Source organism: Aquarana catesbeiana, linkage group LG05 (assembly GCF_042186555.1).
Source record: "Aquarana catesbeiana isolate 2022-GZ linkage group LG05, ASM4218655v1, whole genome shotgun sequence".
Classification (NCBI taxonomy): domain Eukaryota; kingdom Metazoa; phylum Chordata; class Amphibia; order Anura; family Ranidae; genus Aquarana; species Aquarana catesbeiana.
The window spans coordinates 366,835,866-366,859,842 of record NC_133328.1 but is presented as its reverse complement, the minus strand read 5'-3'; the positions used below and the strand labels follow the sequence as shown (position 1 = coordinate 366,859,842).

Here is a 23,977-nt window from a genome sequence, read left to right as displayed (position 1 = left end):
GGCACTCTCTGGGTCGTGTGACACTCTGGATGAGGAGCCTACCTGTGAACCTGAGCCGATCAGTCACTCCAGTTTGCATGGTCATTTCCCTTTGCCTGTCCCTGGAACCCCTTGGACACACACCCAGGCTGACTCGTCCACCAGTTCCACAGTCGCTACGCCCTGCAATGCAATTCTGGTGTTCGCTGCACCTGGCAATGCTGTTCAGTCGGCCTCTGCACCAGTCCAGCCTATGCCCAGTGAGCTTCCTGCTTCTTGTTCAGGACCTTCTGTAACCTGGCCTCACCCTACTGCTACTACGTCAGTTCAAACCTGTTTAAGAGGCTCAATCCATCCTTTGGATAGACTGCCTCATTCAGCCAGGTGGGGTTTTCAATCTTTTGTTCAGGGCTCTCTGCATTCTGTTTGTGTTTCAGCTATCCAGCCTAACTCTTTTGACACGTCACCTTTTAACCAACCTGACCTCAGGGATCCACTGACCTCTACCCAGTCTGATGGTCCTGTGTTGGATGTCCAGCACATCTTTAAGGGTCTGGGGGACCCTGCACAGACTTCTGATGGTCTTCTCGTGCCCTTACCCATTTCTAAAAAGCCTTTAGTCCTCAATAAGTCCTTTCATCCTCTCCTTACCTCGGTTCCGGTCTCTGAGGATAATCTAAAGTACGAGGTTAGTCAAGTTTTGGATTCCCGGCTCCGTAAAGGCATTCTTCAGTACCTCGTACATTGGAAAGGGTTTGGTCCTGAGGAGAGGTCTTGGATCACTGCATCTGAGGTCTTTGCTCCTCGTCTATTGAGGGGGTTCCATCTGGAGTTTCCCTTTAAGCCTGGGCACAGGCGGGGGAGGGGGAGGTCTCATAAGAGGGGGGGTACTGTCATGGTTATGCAATAGAATTTCTTTGTCAGCTCACCTGTCTCCATGTATTCCTCTCTAGAGACCAGCTGCCTCTCACCTGACTGCTTTTATAACCTCTCCTCTAAGCATGGCCCCACCCCAGGCCCTATCAGGAAACCCTATATTAACCTGTGCACTGCAAGCCAGCAGTGCTGATCAACCATTGTGTGTTAGCCTCCGTGTGTACTTGCTGTGTTCCTGCGTCTGATTCCTGTTACCGACTTTGGCCTGTTCTTCACTATTCCTGTATGCTTGTGACCCTGACCTTTGGCGTGTTCCCGACCATCCCTGTTTGCCTGTGACCCTGAAGCTTGGCGTGTACTCTGTTGTCCTTGTCTGCTTGTGGCCCCGACCTTGGCTTGTCCCTTACTTCCTTGTTGCTCCAGCCTGCTGCCTCCTTCCACTTCTCCTGTAGTCTACCGGGAGCATGAACTGTGAGACCCTGGGGGCCGCGACCTGGAGCCAGACTGCAGCTCAGTCCATCCTTACCATTAAAGGCTCTGGTGAACACCTGCTGGCTCTTAGACTCCACGCCCTGGGTAATTTATGCTCTAGCTCCCAGTGGGATCTGTGTCAGTGATCCAGTAGACCTGCTTCCTGAACCTCCCAGGGTTCAATCCGCAGCAGTCAGTCCTAGGGTCCACTACCTAGCGGTGCACTTCTGACTCCTACAGAGTGCATCTGTCACCTAGCCTCGAGGTGACCTGACAAAGTGAAGGTGCGTGTTATACGCCAATACATACGGTATATCCAAATAACACGCCCAAGCTCATCTTTTTACTCACACACAGCCACAAAGGCAAGAGAATTCTTGTTGGGCAGTATATTAGTGCTCGAACTAACACACAGACCGAATTTTAATGGTTCAAAGAATGTCAGGCAAAATGGTCGGCCCTCACGCATGTTCACTTCATCAAATCTGGCCCTCTTTGAAAAAAGTTTGGACACACTTGATATATGAGATTTTAGTGATTCATTTACATATATTTTGAGCCATTCAATAAACTGAAGTGTATAATAACCTGTTTTGAGCCAATTAAAATGTATTTCACACAAGGTAACAATGCTATTTTGTAACTGTTTTTCACATTGTCCTTAGGGTACACTTTTCTATTTTTCAGATAATGCCATGCAAATAGACGACAGTTTCATTTGACCATGTTATTTCATAAGTTGAGGTTATTTGACTGGTTACAAAAGCAATTGTGACAGTAAACCGTTTGTTTGCAAAAGCATCCTTAATTCAGTTAATAGGAAAACTACAAAGGGATGTGACCACATATTAACACTACAACACTACAAATTCCAGATGGACCCTCTGCACACTGCCATATACCCTTTCCAGCAAACTATGCAATAAAAAATTGGGAATTTTAGTTCACATATATTGCCATATTAGGTCAGCTTAAGCATGAATTGCAGTATATGTGAACTAAAAATCTCTATTTTTCGTTGCATAGTTTGCTGGAAAGGGTGTATGGCTGTGTGCAGGGGGTCCATCTGGAATTTGTAGTATTAATATGTGATCACACCCCTTTAGCACCTAATAGTAAATACATGTACAAGGAATTACCTTCACATATGCTGTTGTGCAATGTGCAGGTAATGCCCAGTTGATACTTCATAGCTACATAATCAGTCAACAATTACTATCTACATCAGTTATTTATGGCTTGGCTTTTGGCCACAATTGTTACCCCACTTGCTGTTTTGTTACATGCAGGCCCAGACTGGGACAAAAAATAGGCCCGGGCATTTTAGACTGAGCAGCCCGGGGGGGGGGGGGGGTGCGGTTGATGATGGGATGTGGGGTTCCAGCACCTTGTACCTCTGGACCCCTTTACATTACACAGCCCCCACAGCTCTGGACCCCTGCATGTTACACAGACCCCCTACAGTGCAGACCCCCTCCCTACAGTGCAGACCCCCTCCCTACAATACAGACCCCCTCCCTACTGTCCAGATCCCCTCCCTACAGTGCAGACCCCCGGCCCCTACAATGCAGACCCCCTCCGTACAATACAGGCCCCCTCCCTACAGTGCAGACCCCCTAGCTACAATGCAGACCCCCCGCCCCTACAATGCAGACCCCCAGCCCCTACAATACAGAACCCCCCTACAATACAGAACCCCCTCTACAATACAGAAACCCCCTACAATACAGAACCCCCCTACAATACAGAACCCCCCCTACAATACAGAACCCCCCTACAATACAGAACCTCCCCTACAATACAGAACCCCCCTACAATACAGAACCCCCCTACAATACAGAACCCCCCTACAATACAGAACCTCCCCTACAATACAGAACCCCCCTACAATACAGAACCCCCCCTACAATACAGAACCCCCCCTACAATACAGAACCCCCCTACAATACAGATCCCCCCTACAATACAGACCCCCCCTTCAGACCCATAATGTACCTTAGATCAGCGCGGGACTGCACGTCGGGTACCCTCCCCCTGTGTAGACATAAAGGAGAAGGGGGAGGCGGCTTCACTCTGCTAGCCTGTGTGAGACAGCCGAGCCGAGACTGATCAGAGCCTCGGCCACCAGATCAGAGAGAAGGGGATCGTTACGGCCGGGTCCCGGCCCCCTGATGTGCCGACGGGTGCGTGTCACTCGAGTGCAGCTCCGAGGCTCGCATGCACCCACCCCCCACTATACAGCGCAACTACAGTTCACAAAGCGGCTGTCACTGGCGGCCCGCCCCCCACTTAGTACGCCACTGGCGGAACATCAGCGGCCGGTGTTAGAACACCGGTCCTGTATGTCAGAACCCGGACATGCAGCCCAGGGGCCCGGCGGCCCACCGGGCAAATGCCCGGTCTGCCCTATGGCCAGTCCGGGCCTGGTTACATGCCATCTCATTGTTATTTCCTGATATGCTGCACATCAATTTTTGATTGTTTGATGGCTAATCTCAGTACCTTTTTGTCATGGAAAGTGAGTGGTCTAGGTACCCCCCACAAGCGTTCCCAAGTGTTTACCACAATATTTAAATCCAATGCTCAACTGATATGTCTTCAGGAGATGCATTTGCCTCCTGAACACATTGATCACCTCAAGAAGCTTTGGCTGCAGTGGACGGGCCATTCTTGTCATTCCTCTTAATCTAGGGGGGTGTCAGTATTGGCGCACAGCTCGGTCTCATGGGAGTGTGTGAAGGTTAAGGCAGACCCCCATGGGATGTATGTCTTTATCCAGGCACAGCTACATGCACTCCCATTATTATTATTATTATTCCATTATGGGTATTTACAACCCCCCTCCTGCTAACCTACAGGTGTTTAAAGAGGCGAGGTTTTTTGCTGCAATGTATCCAGAAGCCTATGTTTTATGTTTAGGTGATTTCAACCTGCTCTTGGACCCGGTCATGGATAGACATGGTGACCCTCCGGTCACGCAGTCCCAGACATTGTCTGCTTTCGCTTCCTTGGTCTCTGAGTTTGGTTGGAGTGACTTATGGCGGGTTTCCAATCCCAATACCAGGACATATTCATGGTCTATTCCCAGCAGAGGCCGTCTCTCAAGAATTGATTTGGCATTAGGTAATTCTCACCAAATTGTCCTCTATCACATATCTGACTAGGGGCGTGTCAGACCATTCGCCTTTGTCACTGTCGATTGATACTGGGGCCAATGAAATCGGCAGACCCTGGTGGGTTCAGCCCTCTTGGCTGTCCCTGATTGGGTCCAATGACAGGATACCAGGCTTTCCTGGAAGCCCACTGGTCTGAACGTGGTTTAATGTTTTGGGACGCCTTGAAGGCGTATTTGAGAGGGGCTCCTAAGTCCACTATATCATTTATTAAACATTCTTCCTGACAAGACGAGGAAGATCTAGCAAAAAAGTACCAAACAGCTGAAGGGACTTATTTGACAGCCCCAACTAACTCTAAACATATTCACTGGGAGTTTATGACTCATTTATATTCAGACCATATGTCTGCCGCTGCAAAAAGGAAATCATTTTATACCCAGCAGAAATATTTTGAATGTGGGAACCAGTCCAGTCAGTTACTAGCCCATATGGCTCGACAGCAGTCCGGTAGCTCTGTAGTGAATAAAATAACTCGTCCTGATGGTTCGGAGGCCTGTTTGGCTGGAGATATACTTACTTGCTTTCACGACTTCTATACAAGTATGTATGACTCTACCCTTACATTTACCAGTCAAGATATTGAGGCATACCTTTCCGATTTGATATTCCCTACATATTCCCTACATTAACTCAGGAACAGGGGGAGGACTTAGATGCAGATATCACGGAAGATGAGGTCAGAGAGGCAGTAGTGTCTATGGCTAAGGGAAAGGCCTCAGGTCCCGATGGTCTACCCTTGGAAATATATTGCAGATACCTGGACACTCTTGCCCTGGTTCTGGCACAGGTCTATTCTACAGTATTTTGAGAGGGGAGACTGCCACCATCTATGTACTCTGCCTCAGTGGTCCTTATTCCTAAACCTGAGAAGGATCCGGCTGATTGTGCATCGTATCGGCCAATTTCTTTATTGAATATTGACTATAAAATACTAGCAAAGATCCTGGCCAAACGTATCAATGCAATCATTCTAAGTATAATTCATCCAGACAAAACTGGCTTTGTCTACTTCCATTAACATACGTAGGACGCAACTAATAGCTCAACTTAGAAAATTTCTGCCTGAGTCTTGTGCGCTGGCTTCGCTAGACACCTGTAAAAGCCTTTGACTCAATAGAATGGCCCTTTCTTATGGCTGCTCATTTGTCTTTGGCACTAAATTCCAACAATAGGTCACTATACTTTATAGGGATCCCACGTCTAAACTTTTAGTCAATGGTCTCCTATCTCCATCTATACAGCTTCGAAGAGGTACCAGGCAAGGGTGTCCTCTGTCTCCGCTGTTGTTTGCGGTAGCTATCGAGACACTGGCACTGAGATTTCGGCAGTCTCCTCTCTTTAAAGGCATCACTATGGGTAAGAGAGTAGATGCTATAGGAATATACGCAGATGACATTATTTTATATATGCAGGATACCTCTGCCTCATTAAGAATAGCAAATGCAATGCAAATCCTAGACAAATTTGGCACATATTCAAGCCTTAAAATTAACTGGCAGAAGTCAGCCCTGATGCCCTTTTCCCCGCAGGCCCTTCCAAGCAGTGATCCTCCATGGCCTCTTAAGGTAGTGACCTTGTTTAAATATTTGGGAATCATTATTACTCTGTCTCCTTCAGAGGCTTCCCAGGCAAATCTGGACCCTCTGGTTACCATGATTAAAGCTAAACTTACTGTCTGGGCCAAATTTCCCCTGTCTGTGGCAGGCAGGATTAATCTAATTAAGACGATCCTTCTACCCAAGTGTCTGTACGTGACTTCTCACATGCCTACCTCAGTACCCAAATCATTTTTTAAAACCCTGGACATGCTACTTATCACCTTTTATTTGGGCCACCCATAGGCGGAAACTTAAATTCTCCACTCTGCAGCATCCTAAGGCTGATGCTGGCATGGCATTGCCTAACTTATATTATTATTATTTGGCTGGGCAGCTACGGCATCTGACAGACTGGTTGGGACTGGCTACGCCGGCGGTGGTTAAGTCATACCTCGCCTATGTCCTTAACATCAAACATCTGTTGATAGCACGGGAGGCACCTATGGCCGCACTGGGGGAAAAGCATATACCAATTTTGACATTGGCCCGTACGGTGTAGAGGGAGACCAAGAAAATGACACATTTTCAGGGTACTAACGAGACGCTACCACTCTGGCACAATTTAATGTTCCCCCATTTAAAGTAATTTGTGGACTCTGGATTCTGGGAACGTAGGGGAATTGTTTCTCTGGACAACATCTATGATGGAAATGTATTGGCTTCTTTTGAGGGATTGCAAAGGAAATAAGAATTACCCCAATCTACCCTTTATAGGTATTTACAACTTCGACATGTGCTACATACATAATTTTGTATTTGTGGCACTGACTTCTCTGAATACCCCATGATGGGAGTGCTTCGATCTCAGGGCCCTAGGGGACTTATCTCAACTCTGTATCTACATCTACATTTACTCTCTGCCACTACTACTGGGGCTCCACTGGAGGTGTGCATCAAGTGGCTGTAGGAGCAGGGCCAGATTTAAAATTAAAGCCTTCCTAGACCAACTGCCTTGTGCCTCCCTGCTATTATCTTATAGCCTGGTTGACTTGCTAGTTTAAGCTGGCCACTGACAGATCTAAATTAATTTCCATCTGTGTATGGTCAGGCTGGTTGTACTGAAGTCGATCACTCGACTGACCTCAATACAAACTAGTTTATCAGCTTTTTTCATTCACAGCCTGCCTATAGCCGCCGGCAGTGATCACTATATTCTGACTACAGGGAAACCTCCCACTGTCAGAATACAAAAGTTCCACGGGAGGGATTCCCCTATCAACATTGAATGTATAGCCTGCTTTAATATCACACTAATGATTTCGGACTTCGTAGCAACTAGAGATGGGCCGAACGATCCCCTGTTCAGCTTGCGGCAGAACTTTTGAAAGCCGTAAACGTTCGGAACTGAATAACAAACCCCATTAAAGTCTATGGGACCCAAACGGGAAAAATCACAGATGCCCATTTTGAAGGTTTATATGCAAGTAATTTGGCATACAATGGTTATGGGGGTCCAGGTGCTGCCCTGGGGGACGTGTGTCAATGAAAATAGGTTTGTAAGAAACATCATTTTTAAATGAGCAGTGCTATACTGATGCTTAAAGTGAAACCATAAAAATTAGAAATAACAATAAAAATGAAAAATTCCTTTAAATATAGTGCCTGGGGGGTTCCCTTTAGTCTGCCTGTAATGTGACACAGCTGCACTGTCTATAGAGCCTGCTGCAGCAATAATTACATTTATAAAGCCCAAAAAAAATGAAAAGTTTCAGCTTTCTTTATTTTTTTAAACTTGGGGAGCCAGTCTGTAGGATGAGGCCACAATTGTTTGCACTCAGAACAAGATTAGAGATTTTTGGGATAGATTCTGGTGTCTCTTTTGCAGACTTTGGATAGAAGTAACAGGTGTGGAAAAATTGGGCTTTGGGTGTTGGTGGTGCCTTCAAACCTTCAAAATGGGCATCTGTGATTTTTCCAGTTCGGGTCCCAAAGACTTTAATGGGGTTTGTTATTCAGTTCCGAACGTTTACAGCTTTCAAAAGTTCTGCCGCAAGCTGAACAGGGGTCGTTCGGCCCATCTCTAGTTGCTACGAAGTCTGAAATCATTAGTGTGATATTAAAGCAGGCTATACATGTGGAAAAATTGGGCTTTGGGTGTTGGTGGTGCCTTCAAACCTTCAAGATGGGCATCTGTGATTTTTCCAGTTCGGGTCCCATAGACTTTAATGGGGTTTGTTATTCAGTTCCGAACGTTTACAGCTTTTAAAAGTTCTGCCGCAAACTGAACAGGGGTCGTTCGGCTCATCTCTAGTTGCTACGAAGTCTGAAATCATTAGTGTGATATTAAAGCAGGCTATACATGTGGAAAAATTGGGCTTTGGGTGTTGGTGGTGCCTTCACATCGTAACACTATAGAGGTACTCTTGATGAAAGCAAGAATTGGCCTTACTGTCAAACATTAATTATATGCACCTATCAAACAGGTGCAGAAAAATTAATCTTTGGCTGTTAATTGTGCCCATGAAACCTACACCAAAAAAAATCTTCCAGATGAAATCAACACCCACAAAGCTAGGCAGCTTAAACAGTCTAGAAAGCACTTAATCAGAGTCACCGGCATCAGGGGCTTTATAGCTGCTGCTAATCCAGGACTGATTCATTTTAATAAATGTCAGCTGGTCCACGGAGTCTGTGGACAGACGCGCTCTCTTAAATGTCACAAAACATCCAGCAGCAGTGAATGCCCATTTGGAAAGCATGATAGATGCATTGCAGCCCAACAGCTCAATTGCATACTGGGCAAGTTCTGGCCGGTGGTCTATTCTCATGACCTAGTAACCCAGTGGATCGTCAACTGGAAAGCTAGATGATCTCCCACCATATGATGCAGACACTGCCGATGTGATGTGGAAGCTGACAGCCCTGGGTGCCAAGGACTAAAGCAATGTTGAAATGCATCACTGAGGCAGTCCCCTTCTTCACCGCTCTACTCTTGACCAACAGAAGCCTCAAAATGAAGTTTTCCCCAGAATATAACCTACCAGAATCAGGAAAGGCATTACATAAACTGCTCCTAAAGGTGTCTTCAAGAGATTTCATCTTCTTCTCCCTCTGTGAGGACAGGATGAGTTCTGAGACTTTTCCCTTGATGCCACGTATTCTCGGGTCCTTTCGCATGCTTTGAAGAATGAGGGAGCCCATGCACCACAATTTTGCGGAGGCAAGAGAAACAGACTCCTCGGGGTCACTGAGGATTACAGTATCTGGAACTGCCTCCTCCCAGCCACGTATTCCTCCCAAGAGTTTTGGGGATGGAAAACCATCAGTTAAGGGTTGACGTATGTCCTGCTCTGCTTCAATGCCTCCAAAACTGCCAGAATCCTCCTCCTACCTCTACCTCTCCTCTTGTGTGTTCTATGGCATGGCAAGAATGGGGTCTGGAGAGGAAAGGAAGTCCTCCTCTTCCTCCTACTGCTCTGCCTCGAGTGCCCTGTTCATAATGCAATGCAAAGTCTACTCCAGCAGGAACACAACAGGGATCGTATCACTGATGCATGCATTGTCACGGCTCACCATCCTTGTGGCCTCCTCAAATGGTGACAGTACAGTGCATGCATCCTTTATCAGCAGCCATTGGCGTAGGGAAAAAAGCCAAGCCAACCTGAGCCTGTCATTGTGCCATACTCACACAAGTACTCAATGACGGCCCTCTTCTGCACGTGCAACTGCTGCAGCATTGACAAAGTCGAGTTCCACCTGGTGGGCATGTCACAAATCAGGCGGTTTAGGGGCAGGTGGAATTCCCTCTGAATTTCAGCCAACTGAGCACTGGCTGTGTATTACCACCTGAAATGGCTACAGACTCTTCTGGCCTGCTTTAGTAGATCCTTCATCCCTGGGTACCTATTTAAGAAATGCTGTTCCACCAAACTGAGGACATGTGTCAGGCATGGCACATGTGTCAACCTTCCCTGTCTAAGGGCGGACAGGAGGTTTGTGCCATTATCGCACACCATCATTCCTGGATCCAGCTGGTGTGGCGTGAACCACGTCTGAGCCTGCCCCTACAGAGCCACAAGGATCCCTTCTCTGGTGTGGCTCCTGTCCTCTGGACAGACCAGCTGAAGCACCTATTAGCCTTGAACACTTAGGGGGCACTTGTGGTTCAGAGGACAATTCAGCAGAGGAGGGCATGGAGGAGGAGGGGGGGAAGCTGACAAATCTCACATCATCACCACTATCTGTATGAAGACGTGGCAGCACAACAAGCTGCAGCACTGAGCCCTGTCCTGCATCCTTCTGAGTTGCAAGCAGAGTTACCCAGTGTGCTATGAACGCAATATATCATCCCTGACCGTGCTTGCTGTACCACATGGCAGCAGCAATGTGGACCTTGCAGCTGACTGCCTTTCCCAACGATGCCACTACATTGCCTTCCACGTGATGGTAGAGAGCTGGAATGGCCTTACGTGAAAAGAAGTAGTGACTGGGAACCTGCCATTGTGGTACAGCACATTCTGCAAATTCACAGAAGGGGGCAGAATCCACCAGATGGAAAGGCAGGAGTTGTAAAGCCAGCAGCTTTGACAAGCTTGACTTTAGACACTGGACGTGTCTAAATTTGTTCGCTGCAGCATGCCTGCTCTTGTCTACAGCTGGTGGTGTGCTACTGGCAGATGTGCTGTAAGGACCTGGAACACTCTGCGCTATACCATCATCCCTGTCAGTGGGGGCTGCTGAGAGGTCATAACGGGGGTAGACCAGAAAGGTGAGGAGGAGCAGAATTGAGTCCCCTTTGTATGGCTTTCAGGTGTTCCTGCCAATGGGCTGAGTGGTGGGAGTTTAAATGCCTTGTCAAGCATGTGGTAACCAAATATCTGGTGTTTTTTCCACGCTTAAAGTGTTTGAGGCAAAGTTTTCAAATTGCAACAGTGCGATTGGGCCTTTTTTTAGCACATGCGCAGCCAAACAGCTGAACTGTGGGAAGTGGGCCAGGAGATAACAGCTCCACAATCTGGTGGAATAGTGTGGCAGCTCTCTACTCTTCCTTGATGGCTGCCTCTTTGGGGTTGTGCCTCATCCTCACTTTGCTCCCCTTCTCTATCTAGCACCCAAGTCGTGTCAGTGACCTCATCATTATCATCCCCTCCATCCTCATTACCTCTGAAGAGAACTTGGCAACATGACTGCCAATTTGTTGTTTACCAGTGTTTTCCCCTCTCTGTAGACTCATGTTACTACCTTCCTCAACCTCAGAACCAAGATCTGAATCTAGTAATGGCTGTGCATCATCAAGGGGCAAGTGGCTGATGCTGTGTTCGAATAACTCAGCTGATACCTCCATGCCTGATGCTGGGGCTATGGCCGGAGTAGCTGTGGACAAGGAGGCAAAATAAGCCACTCTGGCAGCTGCAGTGGACTGCACACTAGTCTCTGCTTGGGTGACAGAGGACGAGAAGGATATGGATGGTTTAGCAGTCCACCACCTCCTATGCATGCTGTGGCTGGATAGCACAGGCAAAATCACTAAACAGAGGAAATGATGGGAATGTCTGCCTCTCCTTGTCTGCCTCCCAGACATGATGGGGGGGCGCTTATTAACAAAATGTAATAAAGATATGGAAATGTGTACGTGGATGCACTTTAATCAATGGAAAGTGGTGTTTGGTGCACTTTAACTTGAGTACTTACTACACAGACACACTCCACTGACACACTACAATATACTGCAGTAAAACTGCACTGACACGCTGTAATATACTGCACTGAAATGTACTGCGTTAAACGTGCACCTACGCACTGAAATATACTGCGTTAAACATCCACTAATGCACTGCAATATACTGCGGTAAACGTGCACCAACACACTATGAACGCAATATATCATCCCTGACCGTGCTTTCTGTACCATGTGGCAGCAGCAACGTGGACCTTGCAGCTGACTGCCTTGCCCAACGATGCCACAACATTGCCTTCCACATGATGGTAGAAAGCTGGAATGGCCTTACACTTTAACTTGAGTACTTACTACACAGACACACTCCACTGACACACTACAATATAGTGCAGTAAAACTGCACTGACACACTGTAATATACTGCACTGAAATGTACTGCGTTAAACGTGCACCTACGCACTGAAATATACTGCGTTAAACATCCACTAATGCACTGCAATATACTGCGGTAAACGTGCACCAACACACTGAAATATACTGCATTAAACATCCACTAATGCACTGCAATATACTGCGGTAAACGTGCACCAACGCACTGAAATATACTGCCTCAAATGTGCACTAACACACTGCAATATACTGCAGTAAACATGCACTAACACACTAAAATATACTGCGTTAAACGTGCACCAATGCACTGAATTATACTGCGTTAAATGTGCAGTAACGCTCTGAAATATACTGCGATAAATGTGCACTAATTCGTTAAATGTGCACTGAAATATACTACGTTAAATGTGCTCTACCGAACTGAAATATACTGCGTTAAACGTGCAGTGATGCACTGAAATATACTGCCTTAAATGTGCACTAATGCACTGAAATATACTGCATTATATGTGCGCTAACACACTGAAATATACTTCAATAAACGTGCACTAATGCACTGAAGTATAGGGCATTAAATGTGCACTAACACACTGAAATATACAGCGTTAAACGTGCACTCATGCAATGAAATATACTGCGTTAAACGTGCAGAAATGCACTGAAATACACTGAGTTAAATGTGTACTAACGCACTGAAATATACTGCATTAAACGTGCAGTGATATACTGAAATATACTGCATTAAACGTGCACTAACCCACTGAAATATGCTGCATTAAACATGCACTAACGCACTGAAATATACTGAGTTAAATGTGCAGAAATATACTGCGTTAAACGTGCACTAACGCACTAAAATATACTGCAGGAAATCTGCCTGACAAAATAAACTGACACTAAAGTAAAAATGAATGGTGAAACATACCCTATCACTAGATTCACACTAAACTGATAATCTACACTAACAATAGAATCATAATAGCACACTAACTCGCTAGTAGCACTGAACAGAACCCTGTTCTATCTCTCTCCACGCCAATATCACACTGCAAATGGTCGTTATGGGGAGAATATCTTTATAGTGTGGGACTAAGAGCAATGAGCCATGATTCGGCACATTCATCATTACTTTCTACAATCATTGCTCTGACAGTGCTCTATGCCCTAATTGGGCAAAGCTTTCATCAGGGCTTCCAATGCATTGTGCAGCTGCGCAGTGCATTGGGGTCTTTTGGCGGGCCGAACAAATGGTCGCATGCCCTGATAATTTGGGTTTTCTTCGAACGGGCGAACAGCCAATGTTCGGCCCAAACTCATGCTCGGGCTGAACCATTTGCCCAACTCTAATATCAAGTTATGGTGGAGATGGAGGTGGAGGCTGAAAGAGACAGTTTGCCCACTCTGCAAAAGGCATTCTGGCATGTATTATACACATGAATGTCAGCAACATGATATGTAGGTATGTAGCTGTGTGCCACCCCTGGTAGCCCTGTCACCCTAGGCCAAGGCTTATGTTGGTTATGCATAAATCTGGCCTTAGAAAAAGAGAAAATCTACTTAAAAAAACAGTTTTCAGCCTATATTGTGTTTACTTCAAAAGACCCAGTCAGGTCCAGGTGGATTAAAAAAAAACCTGAATTTCTCTTGAACCTGACTAGATTTGTTAGAAATAAGATTGGGAGGAATATACACCTTCTTTTGGAATTTTAGGTGGAGATGTACAAATCATGACTGGCGCCATTGGCTTACAGCCATGATTTGCAAGTTTCTGATTTCTAATATAAAGATAAATCTCTTGACATATACAAGCAAGTGCAGGCATAAACTGTATAACATGCTTTAAGAATGGCATCATCTGTCATTTATTGCAGTAGAATCTTTTTTCTTTTTTTTGGTTTTACTGGCACACCATTATATTTTTGTTTAAAAAAAAAAAGCAGTTGCATATTTATCTCAAGCTATACCTGCTAAATCATGCATGACCCACTGAATTATTTTCAGTGTCGTTGTGAAATTATTGCTGATCTCATGATACAGACGGTATTATTCCGCTGCTGATGGCCTGAGACTAATAACATTTTAGCTAACCTTTTAGTGCTGCCTGTACTATAATTAAGCAAGTGAGCTGGTAGCCCTGCTTCATATGGAGCATAGTGAACACTAAGCATTGGTATTGGAGCATTGTGCAATCATGGCTAAAATCCTATTTTTCACCTCTAGCATTGAGTTTAGGTAACCAATTTAAAGTTGAACCCTGGGATAAGCAAATATTGTCTAAATACAAGAGGCGTGTTTATTCCTAAGCTGGATACACACGGTTTTAAATTAAATTTTTTTTAATTCTGTGTGTCCCACTCCCAGTGGTTAATCTTTAGATTGGTAGATTGACTTCAAATGTTACTAAACCCAGTAATATGAAAATAGTTCATCTGCCCACCCACAGTGCCCACAGCTTATATATCTTCTTTTTACATTAAAATACTGTCACTATATATACCTTTTTGGCTGATCTGTATACCACAGTCACATGATAACCTGCAGAGTTTGCCTAGAGCTGTGTGTTCAGGTGATTTCAGGAGATTTCCACTATAGCCTGTATACACACCCACATGTGTTATGCCAACATCATGTGACCTGGCTAGCTCTGAGAACAAGGAAATGTTCTCTCCAGGCAATAGAGACTAAACTGAGCATGTGCAGGAGGACTACCCTCACTGTATTTTCTGTCCTTGCCAAGAGAGATAGTGCAGGAGGGAAGGATCTGTCCATACAGCATCACAGAGCCTTTTTATACAATAGAGAAGGATTAACCCCTTAAATTCCACAGTGAGTATAAGAAGCATGCTATTCTGCATATACAGACATATTTTACTGTTGTGGGTTTAGTAACACTTTAAGTCAAATGAGACTGTTCATTCAAACTTTCATTCAAAAGGCAACTGAAGCCAATTGGCTGCAGTGCTGTTCAGTGTATTCTTACATAGGAGTCCCCCAGTGAAAATACAATAGCACAGTGGGGAGTATTCCCCCATCCACCTTGCTTGGTAGATGGAGGAATACGTTTTTTTTTTTTTAAGTTCAGCCCACTGAGTGAACAAAAAAAGGAAGCGTGTATACCCAGCTTTACATTAATCTTGGTGTGCTTTGTGTATCTCTACCAAATTTGTGCAGCAAACTTTTCTCCTTGTATAAAGTGTCTGGTCCTGTCTCTGGCCCTTCTGAAGTTTTCTGCAGGAAGCCTGTAGTGGGTAGGGTCTACTGAGCCCCTCCCACAGCTCCACTCCTTGCACAGATTATGTAAAGCACAGTGATGATGTCACTGCTTCTTTTACAAGGTAATATCGGGGTGCACAAAGGCATTTGGTGCACTCAAAGTGGATTTTTATTCTTTTTGGTTATTGAAGAATATATTTATATAATCTTTATTTATGAAAGACAGGGTAATACAGTTCAATAAACATTTGCCAAAAGTAGTGGCTTCAAGTAATACACTGGTCATTTCTTTTTGTTTTTCCATATGAAAGAGGTATAAGAACGTAAAAGACAAACAATCCCAATAGGACATTCAAATCAGTTGAAAAAAGAAAATAATACGGTTATTAGGTAGCTGATCGACAGAAAGTCCCATCCTGCCCAGAGGGCGAGTCGGGCTTTTACCGCCCGACTGCCCGCTAAGCTTCTGTCTGTCCTCTCAAGAGTGATCTTTGTGCATGGTAGATTTGGCCGACTTCCCAGACAATACGTGGGTTGTAGTGTATCGTATAGATTGAGGGGTGATCCAGACAGGTGGAGGGGAGGGGGGCAAACACATGCCTTCAACTTACCTCACCCCATGCAGCCCCCACCCGAGACTCCCCGAGCATCGGCGTCTGCACCATGTTGGCACAAAGGTGCCGGATGCCCTTACAAGTTTGGGTGTCTCATGGTGTCAGGCCGCCTTACTCTGTTGGGTTAGCCGGGTTGGCCTGTTTCTCATCCGTAACCTGTGTGTGACAGGTCAGCTACCTGTGGGAATGCAGCTATGTCCAGTTGAAACTGCTCCGGGCCCTGTCGGTATCTCAGCATTTCCCGAAGAGCTAAAAGGAGAAAAAGGGACATCTCATCCCAACCCTCTTTATCTACCAGGTTACGTTGTAGTATGTTAGGTCCCTTCACCCTTGGTTCCCTTTTGAGAGTCTCAGGATCGTCCCTTCAGGGACGGGTCTGCAAGTTCCAGCAGAGCCACATCCAAGCTGGAAGGCATATGGCCCGGGTTCGAGACATATGCAGTCCAGGTCTGCCAGGTTGCGGTGAAGCAGTCACGGGTACCTCTACAGGTGGCTATCCAGTCCTCAGCCTCTCTGATGTCACTCACCTTATGACACCATTCCTCCCTACTTGGGATTTGCTGGCGCTTCCAGTATATAGGAAGTAGCCTCTTAGCTGCATTTAATAAGTGGGGCAGAACACTTTACTTGTACCGGCTTCTCTGGCATGGGAGGAATGTGTAGCAGAAAGTGGATCGCAGAGAGAGGAATGTCTATGCCCGTAATTTCTTTGATTTGGGACTTAATGTCCTCCCAGTATGGTCTAAACACCGGGCACTCCCACCAGCTGTGCAGAAGGGTGCCCCTGTGGCCGCAACCCCTCCAGCATTGATCTGATATGGACGAGTATGTTCTTGTCAAGTCTGCCGGTATACGATACCAGCGTAGCAGTATCTTGTAATTCAATTCCTGCGTCTTAGAGTCTATTGAGCTGGATCTGGTCAGTTGGTATAAGGAGGATAGTTGGGCGGGGGTAAAGACTGTCTCCAGGTCTCGTTCCCAGGCCCTGACATATGGAGGCTTCACCGTGGAAGCCGCAGAGCTAAGCAGTTGGTAAAGTTCTATGATCATGTGTGGGGCCGGTTCCTCTACTATGAAGAGGTGTTCGAAGGGCGTAAGGGCGGAGATATCCCATATGGCGTTCTCTTGTGTTTTAAAGAAGTGGTGTAGTTGCCTATAGCGCCAAAAGTCCAAAGGGAAACTCCCAGCCTGGTCTCGTGGGTTCCCTGAGGTATTAACTTGCATTAATTTTTCACAACTGGCAGTTCCATCGTCCACCCAGGGGCTGAAAAATGCCGCCTGTTCTCCAGGTGGGAACCACAGATAACCTCCCAGAAGTGCGAGTGGGGACACAGGGGGCGCCAGCAATAAGTTGGCGTTGAGTCGATCCCAGGTTTTCAATGCCTGGATCATCAGTGGAGAGGTAGTATCAGACAGCCCCCTGTGTTCCCGGACCAACCACGGGGCATAGGACAGGTTTCTGCCTGCCATATATTTCTCTAGGGAGACCCATATTTTGTATTGAGTATGAAAGCGCCAGTTGAGTATCCTCTGAAGGGCAATAGCCCTGTAGTATCTTTGAGTGTCTGGGAGGCCCAGACCTCCCGTGTCTCTGTGGCGGCTCAGCAGTCTAAGTGCTATTCTCTGCCTCCTATTATCCCAGATGAAGGTTGATACCAGGCTGGATAGTTGGGCAAAAAAGCTCCTAGGTAGGGACACAGGCACATCTGCATATAGAACAATACTCGCGGGAGAATATTCATCTTGATAATGTTAAGTCTTCCTATCCAGGTGAAAGCTGTCTTGGTCCACAAGGTCAGGTCTTGTTTCACAGTTAGTAGGGGAGGGAAATTAGTGTTATATAGGGCGTCAAACCTATCCGTCAGCCGTATACCTAGCTATTTCAGGGACGATTTAGTCCAAGTGAATGGGAAAGCCATTTGTAACCTGCAAGCCAGGGAGGGTGGCAATTGGATTGGTAATATTTCTGACTTTGTGTAATTAATTTTGAAATTAGAAGGAGTCCCATAGTGTTGGAGTTCCCGCATCAGATTAGGCAGAGAGATCAGGGGGTCCGTTAAGTGGAAGAGCACATCGTCGGCGTATGCTGAGAGCTTGTGTTCCGTGTGGCCCACCATAAGTCCTTTAATATCTGTGTTTGCCCTGACAGTGCGTAGAAACAGTTCCAGCACCAGGGCGAACAAGAGTGGCGAAAGAGGGCAACCCTATCTCGTACTGTTTCTGATCGGGAACCTCGGAGAAAGGAAGCCATTGACCTTGACCTGAGCGCTCAGGTCCGAGTACAGGGCCATGATCCAGGCTAGCATATGTGTACGAAGGCCTAGGGTTTCCAGCACAGCGCATAGATAAGTCCAATCCACCCTATCAAAGGCTTTCTCCGTGTCGGTGGACAGGATCAGATAGGGGGGTGATTCAGGGGAGACACGTGACCAATGGATAAGGTGGTTTGCCCTAATAGAATTGTCTCTAGCCTCTCGGCCTGTGATAAATCCTGTCTGGTCTGGGTGGACAATTAGTGGGATTAAGTGTTTTATTCTGGTCGCGAGGATCTTAGCTAGAATTTTTATGTCCACATTAAGAAGGGATATAGGTCTGTAGCTTTGGGGCATAGTAGGGTCTTTCCCCTCTTTGTGCATTACTGAAATATGGGCCAAAAGGGCTTCTCTAGGTATGGGGTTGCCGTCTGCTATCGAGTTAAAGTAGCTGCACATTGACTTGGACAGCAGGGATAGGAATAGTTTATAGGACGCCTTGGTGAACCTGTCAGGGCCAGGGCTCTTCCTGTTGGGCAAGGACTTTACAATGGACTCTCGATGGGGGTGATGGGGGCTTCCAACATGGTGCACTGTTCGTCTGTCAGTGGGGGCAGGCCAGACGCAGTCAGATAAGTCTGGATGTCTTTCAGTCTTATCGCTTGGGTCCCCGGGGTCTGTGCTGAGCTCAGGTCATAAAGGGTGGCATAATACTCGGAACCCAGAGGCTATTTGAGAGGACCTGACCATGAATTCATCTGAGGAGAGGCGCAGCTTATGTACATACATGAGTGCGCGTTTTTTTCTGAGTGCTGTAGCCAGCATGCGACCACATTTATTGCCGTGCTCGTAGTATTTGTGCGAAACATAGCGCAGTTGCCTGCGTGCCTGATGGTCTAATAATCGTAAGAACAATTTTATCAATTCCGTCAGTGTCCTCAAAACCTCTGGGTCCCCGTCCTGCTTGTGTTTAAGCTCTGCCTGTTGGAGTGCCTGAAGTACCCTATTATAGTCTGCCTGTCATGCCTTCTTAAGTCTAGATCCCTGAGAGATAACGTCGCCTCTCACCACGGCCTTGTGGTCCTCCCAAATGGTCCCCTTGCTTATCCCTACTGTATTGTTTTCTTTAAAGTAGTGGGACTGAACCTCTGTGACCCCGGAGACCACCGCAGCATCGTCCAGCAGGGACTCGTTTAAACGCCATGACCAGATCTTACAGATGCCCTGTGGCAAGACCAATGTGGCAGTCACTGGGGCGTGGTCAGAAATTGTGATATTTCCAATGGACAATGCTTGTAGTAGCTCCAGGGTCAAGTGGTCTACGCAGATCAGGTCTATGCGGGTATAGATATCATGTACCTTTGAATAATAACTATAGTCTCTATCCAAGGGGTGGAGCACTCGCCAGCTGTCCTGAAAACGGTGGGATTGTAGGGATCTACAAAAGTGTTTAAGAAAGGCCTGCGAGTGGGAGGGGCGTTGGTTTGATGTGTCCAATTGTGGGTCTGGGCTTACATTAAAGTCGCCCCCTAGGACCAAGGGGCCTTCTCTAAATTCCGTCAGGCTGTCCAAGGTGTTATCTAAAAAGGTGAGTTGGTTAGAGTTGGGGGCATAGATCATAGCATCTGTTAGCTTCTGTCCTGCCAGAACCCCCTTTAGGAAAATGTATCTCCACTGAGGGTCCACCTTACTGTCAGTGACCTGGAGGGGGCACGATTTGTGTATGGCAATAGCCGTACTGAAGAATATATTTAAATGATAGTTTTTGTTGCAAGAGTTCAGCTTTAAAGTATTCCTTTTTTGCACTTGGATGGCGAGATTATACACTGATCAGCCATAACATAATGACCACTGAAAGGTAAAGTGAATAACATTGATTATTTGTTACAATAAATCAGCGAATATAGCAATCAGCGCAAACAATTCTAAATAAGAATAAAATAAATAAGATGAATAAACAAACTATCTGCTGAACCGCCAACCACTGTTAGTAATTACACAACACTAAAAAGTATATAACATATAAATCTGTGTAGCGCAGGAAATAAATAGTGATTAACAACACACTAGCACTAAATATGACATATTAACAATCATCAGTGTGGACTCAGTATAATGCGACAAAATCAATTTGTAATGTAATTATACACACACACAAAAAAAGTGTATTGTGTGGAGATTAGCTCGTGGGGATCACCTTTTCTTGAAATGAAGCTCAGCGTACAGGCAGTTTCTCTCTCTCTCCGGAACTAAGCCTGCCACAGAGGCTGGAAAAATCCGTCCCGGATTCCTGTTCAGTCTCTGACAATAGAACAAATGCAAGGTGAAATATACCGATTATCGATCACCTCACCTCGCATACCGTCACAGTATATATATATCTATATATAGATATATATCTATATATAGATATATATCTATATATCTATATATATACTATAAAGTCCACATTAAGTGATAATATCTTCAATATATCTGGTGCCTGATTATAAAATTCAGTGATAATCCTCCACCAGATGAAGTGCCTGTTCACCTTTATCAGCTTTATCTCTCCTCTTAACTCAGATGAATGGTTAGGCACTGCATATGTTCAGAGATTTCATGAGCACTTATACCCAGCTTCTGCACTGTTTAGGATGAGATCAAGATCCTTAAAGTATTCTCCCAGCACTGTTCCTTAATCTTCAAAAGTACCTGCAGCAGCCTTCTGTACTTTCCTGCCTCAGACAAATGCAGGGCTGTTATGACAGGCAAAGCTATGACACTTCTGGTTAATGAACAGGTGGATGCAACCACCTTATTTTGTTATGATGGCATCTGAAAGTGGGTGGGATATATTGAGCAGCAAGTGAACATGTGATCCCTGAAGTTGAAAGACAAAAAAATAGGCAAGTGTAAGGATTTAAGCGACTTTGACAATGGTCAAATTGTAATGGCTAGACAACTGCGTTAGAACAATTCCAAAATTGCAGCTCCTGCAGGATATTCCCAGTTTTTTAGTGGTCAGTGTTGTAATATGTTGACCGATTTATGTATAATGTTGTATTGGAGTGCCATGTTGACCAGAAATTCTGTTGAATTTTCCAAGTCAACTGAATTTTAACATATCAAGGGGACAGTTGAAGACCCTTTGATGTGTTGATCTTATGCAAGTCTACCTAGGTGTGTGAGGTATGGTCTGTAAACCTAATTGAACATTTCAAAGGGTACATTGTTTAAAGGACCATAGAAGAAGTATTTATTGATGGTAATAAGACTTGAGGGGGTAACAATAAGATCAAAGAGTATTTTGGGTTGACCTAGCAGAAACTCTTTTTTGTCATCTGTGGACTTTGGACTTTGTTCTGTGTTGGAAGTCAATAAAGTGCATCTCTCTGGAAGAATTGGGTTGCTGCGGAAGAGTACTTACATCATCTTTACAATAACTAATAATTAATTACCCACTTCAAATCACTACATTGGTGCAATGACCCGTTCTTTGAAGGTTATATCACTACATTGGTGCCGTTCAAGTGACCAGAAGAGCATTTTCGGACTTAGTAACAGAAGCCGGTGGTGACAACAATCCTGTGAGGTGGACAGAAGTCTGATGAAGAACCAAGAGCTGCGCTGTGACTCTATTGTCTGGTTGTGACATAAGAGAGTCTGATCTACAAAATTTAACAAGCTGGGAACCCCAGAATTATTCTCTAGAGACTGGAAACAACCAGAAGACCTGAACTGGAAGCTGAAGAAGTAACTAATGCAGTGAGTAAAATATTAATTTTTTTAAATTATTAGTAATATAGTCAAAATGCTTACTCAGTGTGAAGTTAGTGTCAGTACTGATGAAGTTAACAGATGGGTATTAAAATGTATTAAGCGCCAGATGACACTTCTCTAGCAGTGGGGGTGAATTAGCTTCAAACTGTAAACGTGTAAATAGTGCTTTGTTTTAACTTCAAACAACGTTTAAGGACCTAGCTAATGAGTTTTGTTGGAGAGTTTTTTTGTCTTTCAGATATTGTCGGAGATACTTGCTTGCATGTGAATAGCAGAAGCACAGTCTGAAATTGCTGGCTAGTGGGGGAGAAACGCTGAATAGACAATATATCTCTATTCAATGAATTATAAAGAATTAGTGGACTCTCTCAATATTCATCAAGCAATGGACCCTTTTTTTTTTTTTTTTTTTTTGAACATTCAACATTTTTTTAATTTTTTTTTTACTTTTTTTATTTTCTTTTGCTCTTAATTTTTTATTTTCATTATGTTTTATTTCTTGAACTTTATCTTAAAACCAAAGAGAAGCATTTAAACCTAAAATAATTTTCATAACATCTGTACATATTACATAATGCGTATTGATCAATATATTTGACATCTAAGGTGAGATGCTTCACAATGGCTTGGCATAGCATAAATTATAGTATGTTGGGTGGTTTTCCTAAATTTATAAGAGGGGTGAGTGAAATTCATCACTTCAGTCCTGATTTGAAACTTTGTTGAATCAGTTGTTTTATAATATGCTAGAGGCTATGATATATATGGATGAAAAAGACCTTTCTACCTTTCATGGTGAGGATACTGGCAAGAATTTCCACTGCCGCTTTGTCTGGATAGAAGATCTGATAAACACTGATGTCAAGCTGATTCTATCTGAACCATCGTGTGGGGGTATATGTATATGTTGGTATACCATTCAGGTGTAATTATGGACTGAATGATCCAAGTAACTGCTCTATTGAAGGCAATGAGGGGTCGGCCTACAGCAAATTACAAAAGCAAATTGTGGCTGGCAATCAACAAATTCAGGTACTTGACAGGTACACAACAGGACATCATTGCTAAAATGCTTGCAAGATGGACACATGAATGCCAAGTGCAAGGAAATAGTTTGCAGCACAGTTTTTACTGTCCTATCCAAACCTTTTGACCTTGAAAGTGAGTGCTGGTACATTGATGGTTCTTCTTACCATAAAGATTTAAGTAGAATGTTTGTGTAAAAGCATCTTTAAAAATGAAAAGCTTGAGCCTGGAGATGAGAGAATCCTGGACTTATGTGGATTGGAGCTCCCAGAGCATACCAAGTTTACTTTCGGTGAGATGGTGTGAGGAAGTCAGACCGAAGAATGGACTGTGACGTCAGCTCATCTGTGACAGACCTAGCCAGAACAGAGGCTGTTGGAGAGGACTGTATGCAAGCCTGTTGCCTTTTGATTATGGGCCCTGGATTTTCAATGGATTCATTCTGTTGGGACACATCCTGTGAGAAGATGCTGGTGTCATCAACCTGTGTTTATGTTAATTGAATGAGCTAATGACATTGTCCTCTATACAATGTAGGAGACGGGACGACTGCTATTGTGTTAATTAACTGTATGAAGCTCGATCACCACAAGTCTGGGCGAAAGGTCATGTCTCAGTCACCTAGGCTGTATAAAGGATTAGATAATTAGCTCATGTTAATTAAGTTACAGTTGTATTGTTAGAGGAGGTTCCAACGGCATATAAAGTCTTGTAATTTTGATTCTAAATAAAGTGAGTTCTTGGTAGCAACAAGCAAGTGTCGCCTTGTTTGTGCTCAGAGAGGTTGGGATATCTGTATACAGACTGGGAGGAAGTGGTATATGACGGAAGCACTCAAGCGGAGTGTGGGACGTTCCGTGACATTGGTGGCAAGCAGCGGGAAAGCTTCCTGAAGTCTGGGACATCCAAACCTCCAACTGGATCCAAGATCAGCATAGCAGACTTCAGTCACCCCAGCGGAGATATGGACCTGGCATCAGAATTCCCGGGGCTGCTGCGAATC

The 23,977-nt window shown here is 44.9% G+C and overlaps 1 long non-coding RNA gene across 1 annotated transcript in view; it reads right to left on the bottom strand.

Moving 5' to 3' along the window:
• LOC141144862 (uncharacterized) overlaps window positions 1–20,489 on the bottom strand; it is a 34,476-nt gene extending 13,987 nt beyond the window's left edge. The window contains exon 1 of the long non-coding RNA XR_012244476.1: window positions 20,384–20,489. This is a non-coding gene — a long non-coding RNA (uncharacterized lncRNA). The remainder of the gene's footprint in view (window positions 1–20,383) is intronic.
• Between the last annotated feature and the right edge of the window lie 3,488 nt (window positions 20,490–23,977).